We start from the raw sequence: 18,953 nt of genomic DNA on the forward strand, positions 1-18,953 counted from the left end.
TCTCGTCATATATTCTTAAATGTAGGTCCTGCTGGATCTTGGTCAGTAGTTGATTAAAGTTTTTGTCAATGATGTATCTAAAGTCATGAGAAAGGAAGACTCCTAGGTGTGTGAGACCTCTATGGGACCATTTAAAATTATAATCCCTCTTGAGAGAAGTGACTAAGGAATGAGATAGGTTTATAGGGAAGGATTCAGTCTTGCTAAGATTGAGTTAGCAAGTATTTTTCGAGGAGGTAAAAAAAGAAGGGGAGGGATGTGTCTGGTTCTGAAAAGAACAAAGTTAGATTGTCCACATATAAGGCTAATTTTTTTGTCATGTAATAGGAGGCCTTGGATATGGGCAGTGCTTTGGATCGCTGCTGCTAGGGGATCTATGGAAAGGGCAAAGAGAAGGGGGAAAAGAGGGCACCCCTGTCTGGTTCCGTTACGGATGGAGATCGGATCAGAGCAGAAGCCTACTCCGCGCACTCTGGCTGTGGGGGAAGAATAGAGAGCCGAGATTGCTTTGGTGAAACTGTCCGGAAAACAAAATGCTCAGAGAGTCATAAACATATATTCCCACCTCACCTTGTCAAATGCTTTTTCTGCATCCATTGACAGGGCGCGGAGGGTAATCTGACTTATCATTGCATATAGAAGAACACTTGAGTGTTTAGGGTAAGATTTTTAAGAAGAAACCTCAACCAGATAAGATGTATAGCAACACTATCTAGATTTGCAACAGGGCAAAACATGGCAATCATGCTTCTCGTAGGTTTCAAATGATCTTATAAATAATCTAGATTCTGAGAAGAGCCTTTACCATTCTTGTAAAGAGGGGTGGGAAAGGAGGGGAGAGAAATGGAAGTGGGGGAGAGTGGTTTTTCTTTCATGTAATTGGCAAGAGTCCATGAGCTAGTGACATATGGGATATACAATCCTACCAGGAGGGGCAAAGTTTCCCAAACCTCAAAATGCCTATACATACACCCCTCACCACACCCACAATTCAGTTTTACAAACTTTGCCTCCTATGGAGCTGGTGAAGTAAGTCTGTGCTTGATTTTTTGTTTTCTTCTAATGATAAGCGCTTCTAAGCATTCTGAAGCCCAATTCCTCTCAGAGTACAGTGTTTATCAGAGGGATGTGAAGAGAGTATCGCCTATTGATTTTTTATGGTTTCCCTCACTGGAAATCTTTTCAAGGGTTCTCTGTTATTGGTCGTAGGGATTCATCTCCTACCTCCCTTTTCAGTTCGACGATATACTCTTATATACCATTAGATCTGCTGATACTTTTCCAGTACTGGTTTGGCTATCTGCTATATGTGGATGGGTGTCTTTCGGTAAGTATGTATCATTATTTAAGACACTCTTAGCTATGGTTTAAGGATCTTTTAGATAGGAAAATGGAATCTTATCTAAGGAAAGCTTATTTGCATTCTGGCTATATTTTTAGACCTACAAGTTGTATGGCTGATGTTGCGACTGCATCAAGTTTTTGGTTGGATAGCTTAACACAACTGGAAAAAGACTCTGATTTGCATAGCATTGTTCGCTTGCTTCAACATGCAAATCATTTTATCTGTGATGCTATTTTTGATTACATCAAGATTAATGTTAAATCTATGTCTTTGGCTATTTTAGCTAGAAGAGCTTTATGGCTCAAATCATGGAATGCTGACATGGTATCTAAATCTAGGTTACTAGCTCTATTATTCCAGGGTAATAATTTGTTTGGTTCCCAGTTGGATTCTATTATGTCCACTATTACTGGGGGAAGGGAGTTTTTCTGCCTCAAGATAAAGAGTCTAAGAGCAAATCTAAAGCTTCTAATCGGTTTCGTTCCTTTTGTCAGAATAGAGAACAGAAAACCACTCCTTCCCCTAAGGAATCTGGCTCCAATTGGAAGCCATCCTCGAGTTGGAATAAATCTAAGCTTTATAAGAAACCAAAGCCAGCCCCCAAGACTGCATAAAGGTGCGGCCCTCAATCCAGTTCTGCTGGTGGGGGGCAGATTGAAATTTTTTCAAGACATTTGGGCAAGTTACGTTCAGAATCATTGGATTCAGAATATTGTCTCTCAGGGGTATCGAATAGATTTCAGAATAAGACCTCCCGTGAGAAGATTTTTTCTCTCTCACATTCCAACAAATCCTGTGAAAGTTCAGGCCTTTCTGAAGTGTGTTTCAGATCTAGAGCTTTCAGGAGTTATTGTACCAGTTCGAATTCTGGAACAGGGTCTGGCTTTTTATTCTAATCTATTCATTGTCCCGAAGAAGGAAAATTCTTTCAGACCAGTTCTGGATCTGAAGTTTTTGAATAAATTTGTAAGGGTCCCAACTTTCAAGATGGTGACTATAAGGACTATTCTGCCTTTTGTTCAGCAAGGTCATTACATTTCCTCAATAGACTTACATTATGCGTATCTTCACATTCCAATTAATCCAGACCACTATCGGTTTCTGAGATTCTCTTTTCTAAACAAGCATTACCAATTTGTTGCTCTTCCATTTGGCCTAGCAACAGCTCCAAGAATGTTTTCGAAGGGTTTTGGTGCCCCTCTATATGTAATCAGAGAGCAAGGTATTGCAGTGTTTCCTTTATTTTACGATATCTTGGTACTGGCTCAATCTTTTCATTTAGCAGAATTTTACACAAATCAACTTGTGTTTCTTTAGAAACATAGTTGGAGGATCAATTTACCAAAGAGTTCCTTGATTCTTCAGACAAGGGTCACCTTTTTAGGTTTCCAGATAGATTCAGTGCCCATGAATAAAATTGGTTTCTGCCTGTCGAAACCTTCAGTCTTGATCATTTCCTTCAGTGGCTATGTGCATGGAATTTTAAGGTTTCATGACTGCAGCATCAGATGTGATCTCCTTTGCTCATTTTCATATGAGACCTCTGTAGCTTTGCATGCTGAATCAATGGTGCAGGTATTACACTCGGATATCACAGTTGATATACTTAAATCCCAACATTCAACTCTCTCTGTCCTGGTGGTTGGACCATCATTGGATTCTTCAAGGGGCCTCTTTTGTTCGTCCTTCCTGGACTGTGATTTCAACAGATGCAAGTCTCACAGGTTGGGGAGCTGTCTGGGGGTCTCTGACAGCACAAGGAGTTTGGAATCCTCAAGAGGCGAGGTTACCAATAAATATTTTAGAACTCTGTGCTATTTTCAAGGCTCTTCAGGCTTGGCCTCTATTAAAGAGAGAATCATTCATTCGTTTTCAGACAGACAATATCACAATTGTGGCATATGTCAATCATCAGGCAGATTATCTCAGTTGTTAGTCTTTACATCCAGGGGAGTGGTCTCTCTATCCAGATGTATTTTGTCAGATTGTTCAGATGTGGGGTCTCCCGAAATTGATCTGATGGTTTCTCATCTAAACAAGAAGCTTCCCAGATACCTCTCCAGGTCCAGGGATCCTCAAGCGGAGATGGTGGATGCGTTAGCAGTTCTTTGGTTTTACAAACCTGCTTACATTTTTCCGCCTATAGTTCTTCTTCCAAGAGTGATCTCCAAGATCATAATGGAACAACTGCATGTGTTTCTGATAGCACCAGCATGGCCTCACAGGTTTTGGTATGCGGATCTTGTCGGATGTCCAGTGGTCAACTGTGGCCACTTCCTTTTAGGCCAGACCTTCTGTTTCAAGGGCCGTTTTTCCATCAGGATCTCAAATCGCTAAATTTGAAGGTATGGAAATTGAACGCTTAGTGCTTAGTCATAGAGGTTTCTCTGACTCAGTGATTAATACTATGCTACAGGCTAATAAGTCTGTTTCAAGGAAGATTTATTATCGGGTTTGGAAAACCTATATTTCATGGTGTTTTTCTCATTCTTTTAGAATTCCTAGAATTTTACATTTTCTTCAGGATGGTTTGGATAAAGGTTTGTCTGCAAGTACTTTGAAGGGACAAATCTCTGCTCTTTCTGTTTTATTTTATAGAAAGATTGCTAACTTCCTGATATTCACTGTTTTGTTCAGGCTTTGGTTCATATCAAGCCTGTTATTAAATAAATCTCTCCTCCTTAGAGTCTTAATTTGGTTTTGAAGGCTTTACAGGCTCCTCCTTTTGAGCCTATGCATTCTTTGGATATTAAACTACTTTCTTGGAAAGTGTTGTTCCTTTTGGCTATCTCTTCAGTTAGAAGAGTTTCTGAATTGTCTGCTCTCTCTTGTGAATCTCCTTTTCTGATTTTCCATCAGGATAAGGCTGTTTTGTGGACTTCGTTTAAATTTCTCCCTAAGGTTGTGAATTCAAACAACATTAATAGGGAAATTGTTGTTCCTTCTTTGTGTCCTAATCCTAAGAATACTCTTGAAAGATCTTTACATTCTTTGGATGTCGCAAGAGCTTTGAAATATTATGTTGAAGCTACTAAAGATTTCAGGAAGACTTCTAGTCTATTTGTTGTTTTTTTCTGGTCCTAGGAAAGGTCAGAAAGCCTCTGCCATCTCTTTGGCATCTTGGTTAAAGCTTTTGATTCACAAGGCTTATTTGGAGGCGGGACATTCTCTGCCTCGGAGAATTACAGCTCATTCTACTAGATCAGTTGCCACTTCTTGGGCTTTTCAGAATGAAGCTTCAGTTGATCAGATATACAAAGCAGCAACTTGGTCTTCTTTGCATACATTTACTAAATTTTACCATGTTAATGTATTTGCTTCTTCTGAAGCAGTCTTTGGTAGAAAAGTTCTTCAGGCAGCTGTCTCAGTTTGATTCTTCTGCTTATGATTTAAGTTTTTTTCTTGAAATTTATGTGAAATTTATGAGAAAGACTTATTTTTTGTGGATTTAATTTTTTAGTGGAAATAGCTATTTTTATTTTATCCCTCCCTCTCTAATGACTCTTCTGTGGACTTCCACACCTTGGTTATTTCTATCCCATATGTCACTAGTCATGGACTCTTGCCAATTACATGAAAGAAAACATAATTTATGTAAGAACTTACCTGATAAATTAATTTCTTTCATACTGGGTCCATGAGTCCATGAGGCCCACCCTTTTTATGGTGGTTATGATTTTTGTATAAAAGCACAATTATTTTTCCAGTTCCTCTTTTAGTATGCTTTTTTACTACTTATTTTATCATCCTACTACTTGGCTATTCTTTAAACTGAATTGTGGGTGTGGTGAGGGGTGTATTTATAGGCATTTTGAGGTTTGGGAAACTTTGCTCCTCCTGGTAGGATTGTATATCCCATACGTCACTAGCTCATGCCAATATGAAAGAAATTAATTTATCAGGTAAGTTCTTACATAAATTATGTTATTTGTAGATAGTACTTAACCCAAGTTGACTCCATGAGGTCTAGGTAAAAAGAATATTGGAGTATACTTGAGTGTTCAATAAGAGGATGTTGGGCTCAGGCAGGAAGTCTGTAGTTTACCACAAATGAATGTCCAAGTGATTGTGAGAGAGTCTCGAGACATCTGGCTGTTATGAGGTTGGAGTATCTGCCAGTAGATGAGTCCATCAACTTCTCGTGGAACAACATTAAATCATGAAGTCATAACAATACAAAACATGGAAACAAATTAGATAGTAGTTTATCTGGAGTCAAACTATCCCCCCGATCACGGAGAAACTAGAAAGACATATACCTGGATTAAGATGAGGGTAGAAATAGGGGAGGGAGAAGAATGGGAGATTAAGAATAAGAGAGGGTACAACATTAAATCATGTAGATGAGTCCATCAACTTCTCGTGGAACAACATTAAATCATGAAGTCATAACAATACAAAACATGGAAACAAATTAGATAGTAGTTTATCTGGAGTCAAACTATCCCCCCGATCACGGAGAAACTAGAAAGACATATACCTGGATTAAGATGAGGGTAGAAATAGGGTAGGGAGAAGAATGGGAGATTAAGAATAAGAGAGGGGGTGTAGTGGACATGGGGAGAAAAAGATGTTAGAAAAAGTTAGTCTTGTTTTTATATAAGTGTAGTCTCAAAAGGACTTTAAAGGAAAATATTCAGGTAAGCATTTGAGTATTTAGGAGGGACACTTTGAATACAGACACAGTCAAGATATGATACATTAAAACAACATAATGATTAACAGGCAATCAAAGATAAGAGGTGTATCCCTCTAGTTATGGTTGGTCTTACAGGTAATCTAGACATCAGAAAATGTAATTAACTAATTTAAATGGGGGATGGGAAAAGGAGAATGAGAAGGGGAGAGGGAAATGGGAAGGGGGATATTGGGGAGGGAGAGAGTGAGGGTGGGGGAGGAAGGGGAAGGTGGGAAGGGGTGCTAGGAATATTCAGGTCTGTTTGTAAGTAAATCTACTCTTAAATTGACTTTTTAAGGCATAAACATAACAAGTAAAAGAAGGTACTTAAAGGGACATAAAACCCCCAAAAATTATTTCATGATTCAGATAGAGAATACAATTTTTAAAAAGTTTCCAATTTACTTCTATTATAAAATGTATTTAATTTTCATGTTATTCTTTGATGAAGAGATACCTAGGTAGGTAGTGTGCACATGCCTGAAGCCCTACATGACAGGAAATAGTGCTACCATCTAGTGTCCTGCTAATGTATAACATTGTTGCAAAACTGTTGCTATATAGTGCTGCAGACACGTGCACACTCTTGAGCTTACATTTCTGTTTTTCAAATAAGGATAACAAGAAACCCTTTGATTTTTTCTTCAGGGCTTGAGCCATGTTAGGAAGAGTGAGGTCACTTAAATGGGCTAGGGCGAAACTCTATGTACTGTAAAGTTTGTCAAGTTTGAGTAGAGAAAAAGGGAGGTCCTTTGTAAGCTTGCTTGATACTCAGTGCAGTGCTCAGGCGAGGACTATGGAGATCAGCCCATAGTTTTATGTGATGATCATAGTAGTTCCTTAGCGCATATGGGCTTCAGCTACATGCTTCTCCCTGGGGAAAGTGCCCTTACAGGGCGATCACGGTAGAGGGGATGTTGGATTTAACTCGTTATCACCGTGGGCAGCAGGAAAAGGAAGGGGAGAGTGTATCTCTTGTTGCTAGGATATATTGAACTAAAGCTTTTATACCCCTGAGAAAAGGTTGATCTGCAGTATTAATTAAAGGCATATTAAGTGCTAGGTTGGGCTATCTACAGGCTGCAAGTAATGTCAGGCCGTGGAGCACATCAATAGCATAGAAGGTGTTTCTGAATGTGGGGTGTAGCTAGCAAGTGTCTTTATTTGGCTCTAAGCACTGTGTTCTGTTTTCAGGTAGGGGTTTATTAAGTGAGGCAAACTGAACTCTTCTTCTTTAGTAGTTAAAGTTATGATCCGTGCATAGAGTCCACGACTGAGCAGTTCTAAATTTAGTAGCGGTGGGGTTAGAAAATGGCGACTCGCACCAAAAACAGTGTTATGTTTTGTGGATGTTGTTTGGGAACCGAGTTCGGAAAGTCTTCAGACCTGATGGTGAAGTCTGTGGCTGTGTAGCGGTGTGGCAGAGGGTCAGATCTCTGTGAGTGTTGAGGTGGGTAGAGTGTGGTTATTCACTTACACTAATCCAGAGCTCTAATGGCCGACTGCTTGTCTTTGAAGCCCTTGTAAGCCGCCAGACAAAGTCTCTTGATTCTCAGTCCACAGGTGTGGTCTGCCTATACTACAGAGCGGATCCCGACCCTCCAGAATGTGGTGGCGAGTCTTGCACAGGCCGAGAAGATTTCTTACAAAGTTCTGTGTTCCGTTTGGCTGGGCCTCAAGTTGCTCCGCTTAACTTTAATGCTGAGCCCGGTAGTCTGCTGGCGTTGCCTCCGCTTGTGTAAGGTCACTAAACTAACAATTAGGAAGGTGATTTAGGGTGCTGTAACCTCAGTTTTGAGGTATAAAAGATACAATTATACTAGTATGCGAGCCTTTATAACTTTTTTAATGCAATTTTGTTTACTACTTTTTATACTTTTTTATTAGACAGTGTTATTATAAGTGTACGTCTACTGTTAAATTTGTGCAATTTTTTTTTCTCACATAACAGTTAATCAGAGCTCTGAAGTCGCGCTAACCTGGTGAGCCTTAAATTAAATTGTGCTATATATATATATATATATATATATATATATATATATATATATATATATATATAAGGTTTATTATTATTAAATTGGTTTTAATAAAGGCAAGTTACCGAAATTAATTCAAGTGGTGCCATTGGACACACACAATAGTACCATCTGTTAAAGTATTAAAAGTGTTTGCAGCAGAGGACTTCCGGTGGGTGGGCCAAGGAGTAAGCAGCTCCGGAGCTGATCATCAGAAAAACTTATATTAATTGACCTGCCCGTGGCACTTCTATCTGCCCTAGCAAAATAACACCCTCCTAAGAGCCCAAGTGCACCCTGACCTTGGTACACCTAGTATCCGGCAACTTTAGCACTGGTCTAACATCACGGACCCCCGCCGCAAGTCAAACAGCACACAAAGTGCACTTGTAAATAGTTGCGCCAAAGATCTGCATCCTGACACGGAGGCAGTGCTTGGACAGGGCGCCAGCATTAACCCGAAGCTAAAAGAAAGTGGAGCAGCGCCTTTTACCCTGAGCAGCAGCCCGACATCTCGGCGGTGGCAGGATCGGCCCCCTACCCCACGCATACCTGTACTCCACGCAAGGGCTGACTGAAGAGCGGAGGAGAGACGGAGTCCGGGTGAGAGAGAGCCTCTGCCTATATCTGCCAGTGGGGACTTGAGAGGAGCGGAGGAGTGGAGTGTGAGGCCCATCATATTAAACAAGCAGGCTCACTCTTTTGCAGCAGGAGTATTCAATTGGCGCGAAAAGCCCCGGGCGCCATCTTGCCCCACGCATAGCCGGCTGCTCCACTTCTCACACCGCGGACGGGAACAGGCATCCATTTACTGCGGACCAACTGGCTGACCCCTTGATTGCCTCCGGACAGTATCCTGAATACAAGGAAGCGGTTTCCCACCTGACCCCGGTGAAACGGAACAAAGACAGGGTAAAGTACATCATATACACCCCTGCATAGGCCCGCTACATACTTCCTAGAGGCACGTTTCTGTCAAGGGCTAGGATAACCCACCACTATAGACACTGCACTCCCCTAGTCAGAGGATTCAGTGCCTTGTTTACACTGCCGCTGCCTATACTGCACTGGGCCAGAAACAGTGTTTTTTCTTACATCTGGTGTGGGAGCTAGATTCTTGGACTGCCTTTGGTGGACAGGGCCGCAGTCTGAACTTGAGGGAAGGACCTGCACTCTGCAGCTTTAAGTGAAACTTCCACGAAGGGACTGAAAGACTGGCCATCCTCTTTACATCCTCGGCTGGTCATTTTGCTAACCCCAGTTACTCAGACTATGACTTTGGGCTGCACACATGGGAGAGTAACTTCTGATTCTAGGCTCTGCTGGAGGATTAGAGAGCATTGAAATCTATACTTTCACAAGCACTGAGAAGGATTTATATGTTTTGTTTTTCTTTTGTTTTCTCTATCTGCATGGTGTTTCTTTATTTCTATGCTTTATTTTTACCATTTGCTCACTGAAATACCATTAGATCACACTGTATTGGTACATGGATAGATTCCTGTCTGGGGGAAAAATGTCAGGCAAAAATAAAAATGTAAACAAGAACAGGGGAGCTGCTGACCACCTGCAGGAAGCACCCCCTGGTGGGCAGGAAATTACTGCAAATTCCATAGACACCCATGCGGTGGTTCAGCAGCTTTCCTCTATCTTTCTCCCAAAAATGGAAAATCTCCAGAAGGGTCTAGACCATTTGACTGGAGAAATGAAGCAGTTCTCTGTCAGATTCACTGAAATAGAGGATAGGGTATCAGGGCTAGAGGATACGTCAGTAACACATGACACACAGCTAGACGCCCTACTGAAGCAAAACATTAATCTGCACCAGAGGTTAGAAGACCTAGAAAACAGGTCTCGCCGCAATAACTTGTGCATATTAGGTATCCCTGAGAGTGTGAAACCTAAAGATCTTATCTGCTTGTAGAAGAGACCCTGCCTAGGCTCTTAAAAATAACCCCAGCTGTGTTTAAAGGCAGCGTAGAAAGGGCGCACAGGATAGGCCCAGAGAGGCAAGCTGATGGGGTAATACCCAACCCAGGCAGGTTATGACCAGGTTGCTACACTTTCAGCTTAAAGTGGAGATGCTGCGAGCCTTTAGTAAAGCTTCCCCTGTTTTGTTTGAAGGCTCTAAGCTATTAATCTTTCAAGACTACTCTTCTGAGTTAATGAGAAAGCGTAAAGAATTTTCCCCAATATGTTCTGAACTGAATAGAAAAGGGAGAAAAGTGTACCTCCTTTACCCTGCTAGACTGAAGCTTCTGACCCCCTCTGGCCCTAAATTCTTTGACACCCCACAAGAAGCCAATGTGTATCTGAGTAGTGTAGGAGACAGGGAGGGTGCAGACTCACCTAGATCGTCCCGCTCTGACCCAGGGTGAGAGGTGGGGGGGAGGTAGCATGGTAACTGTGTAATTCATATCCGGGGTAAAGGTCAACTTTATCCCTAATCGCTATATTTTATTTTTATACCAATGTGTTATATATTTGTGTTTAGTAGGGAAAATGGTTTGGTTCATTATGTTATACTTTTCCTTACTGCGCTAGTTATATGTGACATGATAACTCTGTTAATTAGACACTCCCACATGCCCTCTGTACTTATTGTTGTTTGTAGGATTTCTCTATATATGTTACTCTTCTTAAATACTGCAGCCAAAGTATCAATACTTTCTCTTAGGAATGGATCACTGGCTCTATATCTGGATGTGGCGTATCCAGTGTTAATTAGTTTAAATGTTCATTACAGTGAAGATGTAAAACGCAAACTCCATTCTAGAGTGTTTTGTAACCTGTTAGGTTTCCTTTCAAGTCTGCAAATAACCGGTGTGCTTATACCTAGGATACTGCAAAATGTATGTGAAACAGTTGTGAATACAAGAAGGAAAGAGAGAAGGATATTTCCCCCCCCCCTTTTCTTACTCCCTCCTTTTCATCTTCCCATCTCTCTCCTCCTCCCCTGCAGGGTATTGGCGAGATCCGAGCTCACATGAAGTCGCTTAGATGGAGGTAAGATTTATAACATGGAATGTAGGGGGGATTAACTCTCCCGCTAAGAGAAGTACTATACTGACACATTTAAGACGTTTGGGAACTGACATTGCACTACTGCAGGAGACCCACCTATCTGAGACGGAACATGAGAAACTAAAGAGAGACTGGGTGGGGGCAGTAGAACATATCTCATACACTAATTCGAGTAGGGGCGTCGCTATCCTGTTTGGGAAAAGAGGGAACGTTGAAATCTTACACACACTTAAAGACAAAGAGGGCAGATTTCTAGTAGTTAAAGTTAGAATAAATCAGAGGGTGCTAGTAATATGTAACATATACGCCCCAAACTGTAAATCTACAACCTTCTGGACGCGACTTATACAAACACTTATTCCTTTCTCGGGCTCCGAGATCGTCCTTGGGGGAGACTTTAATCTAGTATCAAACCCCGTCTGCGATAGAATGAGAGATCTGGAACGTACGACGGGGTGGGGTGGGGGGGGTGCCGGTCAAAGTGCAATGGCACTTTTGAACGCAAAATATTCTCTAGAATCTCCAACTCCCTACAGCTTGTTGATGTTTGGAGGTTAAGGAATGCGGAAAGTAGAGATTTTACTTGTATCTCTAGAGCTACTCCAACGCTATCGTGCATAGATCTCTTTATGACGTCCTCTAGCATGATCCCAAGATCCACAACGTGGTGGTCTCTGATCATGCCCCAGTTGAGCTTGTACTCTCGGTTGGAGCCGTGATTGCCAATAAGCAGACGCTTAGATTCCCAAGCTTCCTTTACACCTCTGACGCTTTTTCCAAGCATCTAACACATGCATGGAACGACTTCTATACAGACAATCAAGCTCACCAAGACAATCCAGAATTGTTCTGGAATACGGCAAAAGCGGTTCTGACAGGCGACATCATTTCTTATGTGGCCGCCCTACGGATAAAAACCCAAGCCAGGCTGCAAACACTGCAGGAAGCCTTAATGGAAGCTTATCAAGCGTACTGTGGCAACCCATGCCAGGTCCTAAGGGACAAGTACCTTGAGAGCAAGGGCGAACTGGATGTGTTTCTAGGTCACCAAGCGGTCACACAACTCCTCAGAACCCTTGCTAAGTATTATAGAGAGGGAGACAGATCGGGTAGGCTCCTGGCTTCACTGGTAAATAAGCGGACTGCTCGTAAGCCTATTGTGGCGATTACCCACCGCAACAAGACACACAAGACCCCAGAGTCCATAGTGGCGGCCTTGGCGGATTACTATACCACCCTATATGCTAGCCAAAAGAAGCCTCCACAGGAGGTTATAACATCCTTTTGGAGAGATCTTGATCTCCCACAACTCAAGGAAGAACAGGTGGCGGCCCTCAACTCATCTATCTCTCCTGAGGAAATTCTAAAATCTATATCCTCCATGTCCAACGGGAAGGCAGCGGGCCCCGACGGCCTCCCTGTTGAGTTCTTTAAATTGTTGAAGACCCAGATTACACCTACCTTAACTAATTTGTACAATTTATATTATACAGAGTTGGTGCCTCCTTCTCAGACGTTTACAATGGCGCATGTGTCATTGATTCCGAAGCCTTGGAAAGACCCCGGTCTCCCTGAGTCCTATCGCCCCATCTCCCTACTTAACTCGGATTACAAGATATTAATGAAGATTCTGTCCGACAGGCTAAAAGTAATCCTGACTGATATCATTCACCCGGACCAAACCGGATTTATGTGCCGCAGAACGTCCGTGTCTAACGTGCGAAGAGTATTGCATACCATAGCACACTACGAGAAGAGATCGGAACTCCCGGAAGCACTAGATAAGCCGGAGGCCTTCCTGCTATCCCTGGATGCGGAGAAGGCCTTCGATAGGGTGGAGTGGAGTCACTTTCTGGATGTAATGCAACGCTTTGGCTTCTTGGGATCCTTTCTCCAATATATAGACAACATTTACATGGCCCCATGGATCTCCATCATGGCTAATGGCTTGTTTTCGCCGCGTATTACTCTACAAAGGGGCACCCGTCAAGGGTGCCCCTTATCCCCCCTCCTTTTCAACCTGGCTCTAGAACCGCTGGCTGTTAAGCTGCGTAAGGTCTATCCAGGTATGAGGCTGGGAAACGAGAAAATGCATCTAGCACTATATGCGGATGACATGCTCCTATTTGTGGAGCACCCAGCAAAATACATCCCAAAAATTCTGGCGACAATTGAAGCCTTTGGGTCCTTTTCAGGATACAGGATAAATAAAACAAAATCGGAAATCCTGTGGCTTCGGAAGCGTAAGGCGCAGTTATGCTCGTACCCGTTTCAGGAGGCTAAAGACACCCTGACTTATCTGGGCATTCAATTGTCCACCAACAGACAAATCTTATACCATAATAATGTCACACAGGTGTGTCGTGAACTGGCTAAAACCTTGGAAGGGTGGAGGAACCTACCGATCTCCCTCACAGGACGAATCAACTTGGTAAAAATGGTTATCTTGCCACGGATCCTGTATCCCCTCTTGATGCTGCCTTTTCTGATTACTAGAAAGGACCTGGCGATATACTCAAAGGCCCTATCTAAGTTTTTATGGAAGGGAGGCAGACCTAGAATAGCTCTCATGAAATTGTATGCACGACCCTCCTCTGGTGGACTGGGTCTCCCCGACCTGAAGCTATATAACTGGGCAACACTTAGCCGCCTCATGCTGGATTGGCAACTAAAAACAGAGCACTTCTATACATTTGAACTAGAGAGGAATGCTTTAGGGGGATTTGATCCCTCATTCCTGCCCTACGCCCCACTTAATGACATCCCCGCGGAGGTCAAAGATAGCTTTCTTTATAAAGAAGTGTTGAGAGCATGGCGGCTAGCCCTGGGACACGCTGGCCGACGGCATGTGTCCCCCAGACTAACCCCGCTGAGAAACAATACCTGTTTCCCCCCCGGAATTGATACCTCCCCGTTTATCATCTGGGAAACTAAGGGTCTATGTTCGGTGGGAGATGCTTTAGACATCTCTAGAAAATGTGTCAAGTCTTTTGAGGAGCTGCAGACTCAATATGGGCTGCCACGGACCCACTTCTATGCCTATCTCCAGATGAGGCATTACATTGGCCAGCTAATTAGGGAAGACCGGCAATTCTGGGAACTGCACGTATTTAGCGCGTCAGTCTCCGCTTTCAAGCTCTGAAGCTTTTCTATCTCGGGGATATACAAAACACTGCTGAATCATGTTGAATCTAAGCACTTAACCCTATTAGAAAACAAATGGAAGGGACATTTAGAAAGGGAAGATATATCAGAACTAATCCAACGCAGTATAGAGAATGTTAAAAGGGCAACGCTGTCTATGACGCTGAGAGAATCCCAGATAAGAATGCTGCATAAGGACTACATTATCCCATGAAGACTAGCTAAATGGAAACTTGGGGTGCTAAATGAGTGCAGTAAGTGCGGGATTAGTAACCCGGATTTTCTTCATTACTTCTATACCTGCCCGCGAGTTAGACAGTTCTGGGGTAGGATAGCCTACTGGATCACAAATGTCATCAAAATTAGGGTCAAGTTAGAAGTGGAGCAAATTTGCTTCTTAGAATGGGAGGAACAAGACTCTAGACACATCTCGATACTCACTACTATGATTTTAATTGCCAGAAAGATTATACTTGGGGTCTGGACCGGGAGTGCAGCTCCTGCCTTTAATGCATTTAAACACAACTTACACAAACAATTGCTTACCGAACAACTAGACACTAAGATGGACACCGACAGAAGACTTAGACACTTTATTACTAAATGGCGGAAATATATTGAAACCCTAACTGTGGACTCACAAAAACAGCTATTGCTCCCCTTTGCGCATACTGAATACATGCTGACAGCCTCTTTGAGAGTAGAGTGGAGATTCCTACAACAGACGCGGGAGGGTAGGGGGGAGGAGAGAGAGAGCATCACTATCTAGGGAGTTGAAGTCGTCCACCTGCCCCTGTTTTCACAGGCTTGTCCCCCTCCTCAAACCCCTGCGGACCCCCTTTTCTCTTTTTTTTTTTTTCTCTCTTCCTTCGAACCGCAAAGTATGAACCAGGGCAACTTTATTATAGGATGATAGAATTGACATCACATGGTTATTGAGTTTAAATGTAGTTAGGTTATGTTCGAGTTCTGAGAGGAGGGAGGGGGAGGGATGGGAAAAGGAAAGTTAAAGCAGGTTACTACCAAATAAAAAATGAGGGAGAATAACTGAAAATCAAGAAATGGGACTTGAGAAATTGATATGTGGCATTATCTGATTTTGTACCTACCTATATCTAACTGTACAAGTGTTCACTTACTCATGATAATGCTGTATTTGATGTAAAGCTGTAACCATATTTGTACACTTTCTCTTGTCCTTAATAAAATAGAATTTAAAAAAAAAAGTGTTTGCAGCAATGTTTATAGTAAGGTTATACTTAGTTGCAGACCCTTCTGCTATAGAATGCTAAATAAATATACACTCTCCTAAGCCTATCAAGGTGTATTGTGTAACAAAGGATACCAGAGTACAAAGCAAATTTAACAATAAGAATAAATTGCAAATTTGCTTAGAATGTTATGTTCTTTTGAGGCTTTGTGGAGCCTGCAGACAAAAATTTAAGAAGCAGAAGCTTTTTTTTTGCCTCTCATTTATTCGTGCGATAGACAACAGGTTGCATGAGAGCAGTGGGCAGCCTTCCACAAGAAAGCTTGTGTAAAATGTATTTAGTGTCTAATGTCCCTTTAATGAATTTTGTCAGCTACTATCAGTAGTACATACTCAAGAGGCTAGATTAATTCATCTATATTAGGGTGGTGTTTTTTTTTTGCTGGATACAAGAACTGGTTCAGAAACCTTGAATGGCGCAAACAAGGGGTTAACCACAGGTTGTACAGACATTCTGGGCTATTCTGAAGGCAATTTTTTGTTTACCTAAACTTCCTTCAAGCATTCAGACTCTTCCCCTGTGAAGTATATTATCTCACAGTCCAGTATCACTATTTCAAAGTTTTCTTTTGTGCATATTTTAGGGTCGACTTTTTTTTTATGAGTGTGTTATTTTTTTCTCATTTCCTTTTATTTGTTTTGTAAGGTTTTGAATGTGCAATTGTCATGCTAGTATCCTTGACAGTGAAACTTGATCTATGTTGCGAGAAATTAATGGTTGCACATTGATTTAAATGGAGCTTAACTCGCCACTTGCTGCTTTGATGAGGGTTAGAAATCTCCATAAATTTTGCAATTTTCAAGCACCAAAGTTTTATAGTGAGAAAATAGTTTAAAAAACTAGTTTTACTGAATTTAGGCCAATTTATTTTGTTATAAGAGGGATTTAAGACTTTGGCCTCTAGTTATCAAGCCGTCAACCGCAAATACGCTGGAATCTAGTTATCAAGCCCTACTGCCCGGCAAAAGTAGAATCTAGTGACGTAAGCTTTGATCCGCCGGACTCAGTCCGACACAGATCGTTGCTTACGTCACTACAGATGTTACGGACAAAAGTTTGGCACAATCTGACTACTTTTGGTAGTTATTAAACTACTACCAGGTACGCTCGCCACTATTCTGGGCCAGCGTACCTGGATTTCAATCCGCCGCCCTGGAGGCGGCGGATCCCATAGGAATCAATGGGAGTCTGACCATAGCGAAAGCTCATGTTCGCTGCTGCCCGTTATCCCATTGATTCCTATGGGAAATGTCTACACCTAACACCCTAACATGTACCCCGAGTCTAAACACCCCTAATCTGCCCCCTACCCTGCCGCAACTAAATAAAGTTATTACCCCTAAACCGCTGCTCCCGGACCCCGCCGCAACCTACATTATACATATTAACCCCTAATCTGCCGCCCCCTATACCGCCGCCACCTACATAAACTAATTAACCCCTATCCTGCGGATCCCGGACCCCGCCGCAACTAAATAAATTGTTTAACCCCTAAACCGCCGCTCCCGGACCCCGCCGCAACTATAATAAATATGTTAACCCATAAACCGCCGCTCCCGGACCCCGCCGCCACCTACATAATACCTATTAACCCCTATCCTGCCCCCCCTATACCGCCACCACCTATAATAAATTTATTAACCCCTATCCTGCTCCCCCTACACCCCCGCCACTATAATAAAATTATTAACCCCTAAACCTAAGTCTAACACTAACCCTAACACCCCCCTAACTTAAATATGAATTAAATAAATCTAAATAATATTACTCTTATTAAAGGGACAGTCTAGGCCAAAATAAACTTACATGATTCAGATAGAGCATGTAATTTTAAACAATTTTCCAATTTACTTTTATCACCAATTTTGCTTTGTTCTCTTGGTATTCTTAGTTGAAAGCTTAACCTAGGAGGTTCATATGCTAATTTCTTAGACCTTGAAGCCCACCTCTTTCAGATTGCATTTTAACAATTTTTCACCACTAGAGGGTGTTAGTTCACGTATTTCATATAGATAACACTGTGCTCGTGCACAAGAAGTTATCTGGGAGCAGGCACTGATTGGCTAGACTGCAAGTCTGTCAAAAGAACTGAAAAAAGGGGCAGTTTGCAGAGGCTTAGATACAAGATAATCACAGAGGTTAAAAGTATATTATTATAACTGTGTTGGTTATGCAAAACTGGGAAATGAGTAATAAAGGGATTATCTATCTTTTAAAACAATAAAAATTCTGGTGTAGACTGTCCCTTTAACTAAATTAATCCTATTTAAAACTAAATACTTACCTATAAAATAAACCCTAAGATAGCTACAATATAACTAATAGTTACATTGTAGCTATTTTAGGATTTATTTTTATTTTACAGGCAACTTTGTATTTATTTTAACTAGGTACAATAGTTATTAAATAGTTATTAACTATTTAATAACTACCTAGCTAAAAGAAATACAAATTTACCTGTAAAATAAATCCTAACCTAAGTTACAATTAAACCTAACACTACACTATCATTAAATTAATTAAATAAATTAGCTACAAATACCTACAATTAAATAAACTAAACTAAATTACAAAAAACAAACAAACACTAAATTACAGAAAATAAAAAAGAATTACAAGAATTTTAAACTAATTACACCTAATCTAACCCCCCTAATAAAATAATAATAATAAAAATAATAAAAGTCCCTACCCTATTCTACATTATAAAGTAATCAGCTCTTTTACCAGCCCTTAAAAGGGCTTTTGAGGGTCATTGCCCCAAAGTAATCGGCTCTTTTACCTGTAAAAAAAAAATACAACCCCCCAACATTAAAACCCACCACCCACATACCCCTACTCTAACCCACCCAAACCCCCCCTTAAATAAACCTAACACTAACCCCCTGAAGATCTCCCTACCTTGAGTCGTCTTCACCCAGCCGGGCCGAAGTCTTCATCCGATGGGGCAGAAGAGGACATCCAGACCGGCAGAAGTCTTCATCCTATTTGGGCAGAAGAGGACATCCAGACCGGCAGAAGTCTTCATCCAATCCGGGCAGAAGAGGACATCCGGACCGGCAGACATCTTCATCCAAGCGGCATCTTCTATCTTCATCCATCCGACGAGGAGTGGCTCCATCTTCAAGACCTCCGGTGCGGAGCATCCTTCTTGGCCCCAAAGTAATCAGCTCTTTTACCTGTAAAAAAAAATACAACCCCCCAACATTAAAACCCACCACCCACATACCCCTACTCTAACCCACCCAAACCCCCCTTAAATAAACCTAACAATAACCCCCTAAAGATCTCCCTACCTTGAGTCGTCTTCACCCAGCCGGGCCGAAGTCTTCATCCGATGGGGCAGAAGAGGACATCCAGACCGGCAGAAGTCTTCATCCTATCCGGGCAGAAGAGGACATCCAGACCGGCAGAAGTCTTCATCCTATCCGGGCAGAAGAGGACATCCGGACCGGCAGACATCTTCATCCAGCGGC

Source organism: Bombina bombina, chromosome 3 (genome assembly GCF_027579735.1).
Source record: "Bombina bombina isolate aBomBom1 chromosome 3, aBomBom1.pri, whole genome shotgun sequence".
In the NCBI taxonomy this organism is placed as follows: Eukaryota; Metazoa; Chordata; class Amphibia; order Anura; family Bombinatoridae; genus Bombina; species Bombina bombina.